Here is a 9,106-nt window from a genome sequence, read left to right on the forward strand (position 1 = left end):
GATCTCCATAAGATAAGGGTTTGAAGTACACGGAGGCAATTCCCAAACTTGAAAGGACTGGGAACTAATTATCTGGGAAGGTGGTAAACATGGTACGAGTTGACAGAAAGGTGTCCCTGAGTTCGCTGTCCTGCAATAGGGACAACTTTAGGACAGTGTATAAGCTTTTGATGACAGCTCCAGTGTTCTCTTTGAAGGGCTAACAGTTGATGAGAACCATTATTACCCATGAGCAAAAACTCATGAGCTAAAACTTCACATGTAGGTAGTAACAGCACACATCTTTTGTCATAGAGAGACCTCCTTCAAAAGCAGGATGGCGGATTAATATTTTGTCTTCTCGCTCCCATTTTGACTTTGGATGTTCTCTTTCTTCATCACTGTTAGTCTGTTCTTGGTAGGTGCCATCAAGTAGGTCCCAACTCACAGTGCCCCTCTGCAGGACAGGACGAGACCCGGCGGTCCTGCGCCCTGCTCACGATCACTGCCATGATTGAGCCCGTTGTTGCCGGCACCGCATCAACCCTTCTCCTCGACTGTCTTTCTCTTTTGTGTGAAACATTTACTTTATCAATGATGTCCTTTTCCAGGGACTACTCTCTCCCGATGGCATGTCCAAGGTTACGTGAGACCAAGCCTCTCTTTCTTCTGCTCTAAGGAGCACTTCGCCTATACTTTTTCCAAGACCGACTTGTTTGTTCTTCTGGCAGTCCGTGGTATTTTTATTTTTAGTTCATTTTGATAGTTTGTTTTCTTCAGTTGTTAGGAATGGTGTAGAATGATAGATGAAGATAATTTTGAGAATTTTTAGGCTCCTAATTATTTACATGCCTAATTGCATTTGGCAAGAGTAGAGAAACCAAGGAGAATGTAGAGAGAAAACATCATATGTAGAACCAGGTTGCCTTGTAAGACTTACTTAAGATGGCCTGAAACTCCGATGCCACAGCTTCCAAAGTCCAAAGGCTCCTCCAATTATGTCCTGCAAATTCTTGGAGGCTTGTCCTCTGAGCCATCACCTGCCTATCAGCTTGTACTGTGGTGGCTTGTGTATACTTTACCACCATAACTCAAGTTCTACCTCTGCCCGGCTTTCACATGCATCTGAGGCAACTGAAAATACAATGGCTTCGATCAAGAGCACCTTAGTCTTCAAAGTGACATGCTCCCTCTTCAGCACTCAAAAGAGGTCTTGGGCAGCAGATTTGTCCACACTAGACATCTTTTGATTGATTGGCTGCTACTTCAGTGAAGGATTGATTATGGATCCAAGGAAAATGAAGTTCTTAACAACCTCAGATGTTTCTTTATCGTGAGGTTGTTTGTTGGTCCCGTTGTGAGGATTTTGGTTTTCTTTACATTGAGTTGTAATCCATACAGAAAGCTGCAGCCCTCTCCATCGGCACCGGCTTCAAGTCCTCCTCACTTTCAGCAAGCAGAGTTAAGCCATCTGCACAGCAAAACTGGTTCATCTTTCCTCCGATCCTGATGATGCATTCTTCTTCATATCGTACCGATTCTCGTGTTATGGCTCAGCATACAGATTGAATCAGTATGGTGAAAGAATACAACTCTGATACACACCTTTCCTGATTTGAACCCACAGAGAATTCTCCTGTTCTGTTTGAACGACTACTTCTTGTTCCGTGTACAGATTGTGTGTGAACATGATGAAATGCTCTGAAATTTGCATCCTTCTTAATGCTATCCATAGTTTGTTATGATCTACATGATTGAGTGTCTTTGCATAGTCAATAAAACACAAGTAACCAGCTTTCTGGTATTGTCTGCTTTTAGCAAAGGTCTAGCTGACATTAGGACGGATAGACTTTGTGCCACATCCTTTTCTGAATCCAGCTGGAATTCCTGGTGGCTTCCTGTTGATGTTCTGCTGCAATCATTGTTGAATTATGCTATAATTAAGGTTTATTGTGCCAACCTGGCCAGTAAACACATGCGGGGTGAATTGAAGGGCGGAAAGATAAATGGATCGGTGAGCCTCGCTTTTCTAGTTCTTGGGTCTCTTGCTTTCTGATGATCAGACCAGGGTACAGCTGCCTTAGCCAGTTCCCTGCTTCATCTGGCAAGACTGACTTCCTGCAAGACATCCCTGAGGAAAAGCCACATGGACCTACCGAGATGCAGCCTTGGGTGCTGGAGCAGCCGTGTGGAGACCCCTGCCAGTGCTGCGATGCTTACATGCTCATTGATTTGGCTTTCCTCCTGCAGTTGGTGTCATTGCATGTGTTTTGTGAGATTGAGGAGGACTTTGTAGATTGGTGTCAGACACATGGGCTAATGTTGGACTTGTGGACTCGGAAAGCACTAGGTTGAGATGCTTTCTTGATGTGCACTTACCCTTTATATAAAACTCTCTCTTATACACATGAGTTTCTGTGGGTTTGTTTCCCTAGTTTACCCAGACTAGCACAAATTACCTTGAGCAACATTTTACAGGTACTTTTGACTGAGTTTCTCTCCAGCCCTTGGTATAAAAATCCAGGCAAAATTGCCTGGTAAGATTGAGCTTCTTGATTATTTCTTTCCACCGATATAGTCAATTTGATCCCTATGGTCGCACCTGACGCCCATGCGCACAGTCACCATTTATGCCTTTACAAGGGGCGTTTGCAATGAAGAAGTTGTTGGCTTGAAAAATTCTATCAAGCAATCTCCAGCTTTGTGTCTCTTACTAAGGCCATATTTTCCAACTACCGATGCCTCCTCTGTGCTTCCCACTTTTGCATTCCAGGTACTAATAATTGCCAATGCATTTTCAAAACCGCCAGCCACTCCGTGGGAGAAAGATGAGGCCTTTTATCCCCTAAAGATTTACAGTCTTGGAAACCCATACAGGCAGTTTTCCCCTGCCCTGCAGGCTGCTATCAGTCAGAATTGACTCCAGTTTTGAGAGATCAATTAAATTAAATTGAGGTCCTCCAGGAGTGGGGTGGGCCCCAATACTATATGACTGGTGTCCTTTATAAAAAGAGAAGAGACACAGTGTCACATACATGAGAGGCAGCCATTGAAGATGTGTCTACAAGTCAAGCAATGCCTACAGACACCCCGGGGCAGGGGGTGGTGGTGGGTGGGGGTGATCAGAAACTGCAATAGACTACAAAGGATCTTCCTTTAGATGGTCTTGCTGACACCCTGTATTCAGACTTCTGGTCTCCCGATTTGTGAGACAATACATTTTTGTTTTGGACCAGCCACTCATTTTATGGCATTTTGTATGGCAACCCTAAGAAACTAACATAGTCAGTAAGGAGTTTCTATGGAGTCCTGTGGGACTGCATTCTTTCTGAAGCAGATTTCCATTTTTATAGAGATGTAGCCAAGTACAACTTCAGGTTCCAGATGTTTTCCTAGTTGCCAGGTCTGTGATTTCTGCAATACATACGCAGTGCTTTCATTCCGGAAGGTGCTTTTGTAAGCAAGTGAAATTAGACTGTTAGGGAGGATCTGAAAAAATGATGTCCAAATGTTATTCGCTTCCTGATAATGACAGATGGCCGCTGAGAAATCTCCTTAAACAATGGGTGTTTTGGTATGTAGTGCAATATACTCATTGCTTAAATAAAATGGGATATTACTGGACAAAGCTTGGAGAACTGAAAGACATCCTTCTAATAATAGACTGACCCAGTGGCTGCACCAATGGGCTCACACATAAGAGCAATTGTGAGGATGGGACAGGACTGAGCAGTGTTTTGTTCTGATGCACATAGTCACTCACTATGCGTTGGAACTGTTTCCATGACACCTCACAACAACACCTTCTAATACAGCTGCTCACCACAATGTTAGTGGTTCGAAACCACAAGCTGCTCCAAGGGAGAAAGATATGGAAGTCTGCTTCCCTGAAGATTTGCAGCGTTGGAAACCCTAGGGGTCAGCTCTACTCTGTCCTACATGATTACGGTGAGTTGTAACCAACTGCACGGCAGGGGGGGCATAATCGTGCCTCACTTCCCCTAGTGTATTCCTTCCCCTCCCTCCTCCATGGATCCAGATGACATGATATACTCGTCCTGGGAACAAACAGGGAGGTTGTGGATAGATGTGTGTGTATAGCTCATGTGTGGAGTGTTACGGGGCAAATGTTTCACCTTCTAAAATAGGAAGTCGGTGCATCATGCCTAAAATCGAAGTGCCCAGAAATACTTGTACAAGAATATTTATTTAGAAACATGGAGCTGAATAGCAGGGGAACAATTTTCAAATGGAAAAGTGTTGTCTCTGGAAGTGAGAGGTGAGGGTGGAGGTGCCAAGGAATGGTTTTCAACATACACCTCAGAGTCATATAATAGATTTCACTTTTATGCTATCTATACAAACATTAAAATACAATCCTAGAATAGTATGCAGTGACCTCCCCAAGGTATTGCTTTGTAAAATGAACATGAACACTTGTCCATAGCCTGAAAAATCAAAAGAAAAAGCAAGTCTCCTAAAGTGAATGTTAGTAGGACTCCGTTGAACAGAAAGACCAATAAACCAGTCGCCAGCAAGGTGACCCTGACTTGTGGTGACGCCCCACTTTTCAGGATAGAACTGTGCTCAGCAGGGTTTCCATGGCGACTCTGCGTGGTGAGTAATAGATTCGTCTTTAGAAGAGGACTTAAACCTGCAACCTTTGGGTTGGCCGCTGAGCACCTAGTCATGTGCATCACCCAAGAAATCCAATGGCAAGACTCACACTGAAAGCCAATATCCAATTTCCTTCCTGCTGAGAACCAATTTTGAATCTGTGTGCTGTTACCCTGGGCCTTGAACACAGTGTTAACTGTTTTAGATGAGGGCTCTTCGTCAGCTGGAAGATACATGCGCTTCTCCAAGTGCTCAGCCTGACACCGAGGCAGGGCTTTTCTGGAGCGAGGGCCAAAGTAACAGAGCTTTGATTATTTTCCGAGCAGCGAGAAACATGCAACATGCAAATACAATGTTGTCTATGATACATTCAGGCATTGTTTCCCCGGTGTGAGCCCCTTTAAAGCTAGTGCTTCAGGCAAGAAGGAACCTATGGTTCTAAACTCCTGTGACCACTGAGATCGGAATTGCGGTCTGATCTCATCGTTGCTCTGTTGCTGTGGAAGTCTCATGATAGTTATACATGCTTAGTGGTTCATTTGTTTTGTCAGAATTTCAGTTCCCAAGGTCACCAGCACACGAACAGAACTACTGCCATAGAGTAACGTAACACGGGGAGCCCCAATCGATGATGAATCATGATCATAGCTAAAGTCCCATATAAAAGAGATCTTTTGTGTCCAGGTTTGTTTTCTGTAACTTGGAGTTCAAGGACAATTTAGAAAATGTTAGAGTTAAAAGTGCTCTTGGGCATCATTTAGTACCATCTCCTCACTTTAGAGTTGAAAAATATGATCCCAAGGGGACTGTGAGTTGCTAAGGTCGGTCAATTATATATGCATTCAGAAACACTATGGCGTATCTACTCTGTAACAGATGTTGTGTTCTGTGCTGAGAATAAGGGAGAGAAATGCCCATACCTGCCCCCAAAGACACCCCACCACACACACCACACAGTCAACCGCTATACCAGCATAGTGTGGGAAGGGTTCTGATAGAGCCAGAGTGTATGGAGTTCCTGTCATGGGAGCATGTTAGCTTGGGCCCGAGGGTGGGGAAATTGGTCAACGAAGGTTGCCTGGACAAAGTCATGCTTTAGTCAGGACTTGAAGGACCAGGAAGAGGTGGGCTAATTTAAAAAAGGGCTGGGAAGGTGGATCAGCATTTCAGATGGAGGGAACGGCTTGTGCAAGAGGCCCACACTTTTGGAAAAGTGTGATGCATTTAAGAAAAGAACCTAGAGAAGTTACACAGGAGAGAGGCAGAGGGGGGTTCTGTTCATGTAGGGCTTTGACACCGGCACTAAGGAATTTGGGCTTTATCTTCAAGGTAATAGAATGAAGCAGTGGTGAAGTCTGAGGCACAATTAGATAGGAAGATAGCTGACATCCAGTCAATTCCAACTCATAGCAACCTGATGTACAACAGAATGCAACACTTCCTGGTCCTGCCTCATCCTCATGATAAGGCTATTGTGTCAGTCCATCTCATTGAGAGTGTTCTTTGCCCCCAAGGGCCCTCCACTTCATCAAATATGAGGTCCACTTCCAGCAATGGAGTCCTCTCAATGAACTATCTAAAAGTAGCCAGTGGACAATATTCTGTTGAGGTCCATGGCCTACATGTGGTTTTCCTTGGCTATATTTTAGAAGCAGTATTTTTCTTTTTCACCACCCCCCTACTTAACCAATCATGCTGTCCTTCTCTAGGGATTGGTTTCTCCTGATAACATGCCCAAAGTACCTGAGCCAAAGTCTCACCATCCCTGCTTCTAAGGAGCATTCTTGCTGTCCTTCCAAGACAGATTTCTTTGTTCTTTTGGTAGTCTGCGATGCTTCCGATATTCTTCAACAAATTCAAATGCATCGATTGTTCTTTAGTATTCCTTATTCAATACCAAATTTTAACCTGCATAGAAGGTGATTGAAAATGCCATGGCTTGAGTCAGGTGTACCTCAGCCCTTAAAGTAACATCCTGCAGCTCAATATTTTAAAGCGGTCTTGTGCAGCAGATTTACCCAATGCAGTGCGTCGCTTGATCACTTGATTGCTGCTTCCATGAGCATTGATTATGGATCCAAGCAAGATGAAATCTTTGCCAATTTCAAACTTTTCTGTGTTTATCATGATGTTACCGGCCCAGTTGTGAGGATTTGGGTCTCTTCATATTGAGTTGCACCCACACTGAAGGCTGCAATCCTTGACCTTCATCACCAAGTGCTTCAAGTCCTCCTCACTTTCAGCACGCAAGGCTGGGTCATCTATGTAGCTCAGGCCGTTAAGAAGCCTTCCTCCAATCCTGAGGCGGCAATCTTCTTCATATTAGCCAGTCTCTCTGATGATTTATTTGCTCAGCATACAGAATGAAAAGGTATGGTGAGAGGACACAACCCTGTGGCACACCTTTCCTGGTGTTAAACCACGCAGTCTTCCCTTGTTCTGTGGACACAACTGCCTCTTGATCCAGGCGCAGGCTCTTCACAATGAAGCATTCCGGCCTTGTCATTCTTTTCAAGGCTGACCATAGTTTGTCAGGCGTCGCAGTCGAATGCCTTGGCATAGTCCATAAAGCAGAAGTAGTCTCTGCTTTCAGCCAAGGTCCATCTGATGTCACCAATGATATCCCTTGTTCAACCTTCTTTTCAGAATCCAACCTTAACCTCTGGCAGTTCCCTATGTACTGCTGCGACTGTTGTTAAATGATCTTCAGCAAAATTTTACTTGCATGTGATGTCAACGCTATTGTTCTTTAATTGGCATATTCTATTGGGCCACCTTTCTTTGGAAAGGGTACAAATATGGATCTTCTCCAATCAGCTGGCCATGTAGCCGTCTTCCAAATTTATTGGCAGAGTCCAGTGAGTGCTTTTAGTGCTTCATCAGCTCGTGGAAATATTTCAATTGGCATTCCAGGTTGAATGTCAGCTACTTCTTTTTTAGTATAGGGACTCTGTCTTCTTCCCATCTTCTTTTGAGGCTTCATTCAATCTTTTGACCATAGAATCTATCAGCAATGCAACTCAAGGCTTGAGGGTTTTGTTGTTGTTTTTCTCAGTTCTTTCAGTTTAACGAGTGCTGAGTGTGTTCTTCCCTTTTGATTTTCTAACTTCCAGTCTTTGCACATTTCATTATAATACTTGGTCTTCACAAGCTGCCCTTTGAAATGTTCTTCTGTTCAGCTCTTTGACTTCATCATTTCTTCTCTGCCTTAGCTATTCTACAATTAACAGCAAGTTTCAGGGTGTCTAGTGATAGCCACTTTGAACTTTTCATTTCTTTCCTGTCTTTGTAATGACCGTTTGTTTCCTTCAAGCATTTTCTTGATATAGGCCAGTGGTCTGGAGGTTAGCAGTAGAGTGTGGGAGACCAAGAAAGAGACAAAGAGGAGGAAAAATGTTAAAAAGCAAGCCTGCTGAGCCTGTGGGGAGCAGGGGAGGAGGGAATGTAGTGAAGAGATGGAAACATAGCAACAATCTAGTTGAGTAGAGATCCCCATCAGTAGAGCTGCAAGGGTTTAGTCCTTGCTCCCAGGCGGCAGAGGCAAGCTGTGCCTGTGTTGAGAAAAGGCCCCTGCGCAGCCCTCCAAGACCAAGGGGGGGGACAGAGAGGAGCTGCAAGTCCCTGTCCCCAGGCGGGTGGTGGCAAACTGTGGCTGTGTTGAGACCAAGCCGCACTACAGGCTCCAAATGGTCCCTGCTCCGGCTTCGGCAGAGACAGTGGCAGGGCCAAGGTCAATCCCCTGCCGGGCTCCACTGAGGTAAGCCAAAAGCCCCCAGCCCCTGACAACCCTTGGGTCTGTGCCTACTTATCTTTATGATGCTCCTCCTGCGTTCCAGCAGTGTTGAATTTCCCTCTGAGCAACTCTCCTGGGCTGAATTCTGCAGAGTCCCTCTGGGATGTGTTACTCAGTTGCCATCTTGCCTGAAGTCCCCTGCAGCTGTTTTTTTGGGTTGTTTGTTTATCTCATTTCTAGCTGTGCTCTATTGGCGAGCGACTGTCTTGGAGACCTTGCTCCATTCACATCGTGTGGTAGATCCTATGCTGGGAAGTCCCCTCTCCCTCAGGGTATTTTGTGCGCCTTCTGACCTGAGGGGCCCATCTTCTGGCATCATCTCTGACGATGGCTTGCTGCTCTTCGTGACGTTTTCAGTATCTGACAATGTTCTCCTGCTATCCACCCGGTTTGCAGGGGTGAGTTCCTCTAACGTGGACAGCCTATTCCTTCTTCCGCAGTCTGTGCTTAGTTTAGCAGCCCTGCTAATGCCTGTTCATTTGGGGTGATCCTACTTGTATCTGAAATACCAGCGTCACTGTTTCCACCGTCACAACAACACACAAGCCACTGCAGCACAACAAATTGACAGATGTGTGGTGGCCACTTTGACTAGTGTTAAAAATGTCCCATCAGAACTACCCCAACAACAACAACAACAACAACAAACCTCACTGCCATTGAGTGGATTCCATCAGCAGTTTGAAACTCCCAGCCGTTCCACGGAAGACAGAGATG

The sequence above is a fragment of the Tenrec ecaudatus genome, chromosome 5 (assembly GCF_050624435.1).
Source record: "Tenrec ecaudatus isolate mTenEca1 chromosome 5, mTenEca1.hap1, whole genome shotgun sequence".
Lineage (NCBI taxonomy): Eukaryota > Metazoa > Chordata > Mammalia > Afrosoricida > Tenrecidae > Tenrec > Tenrec ecaudatus.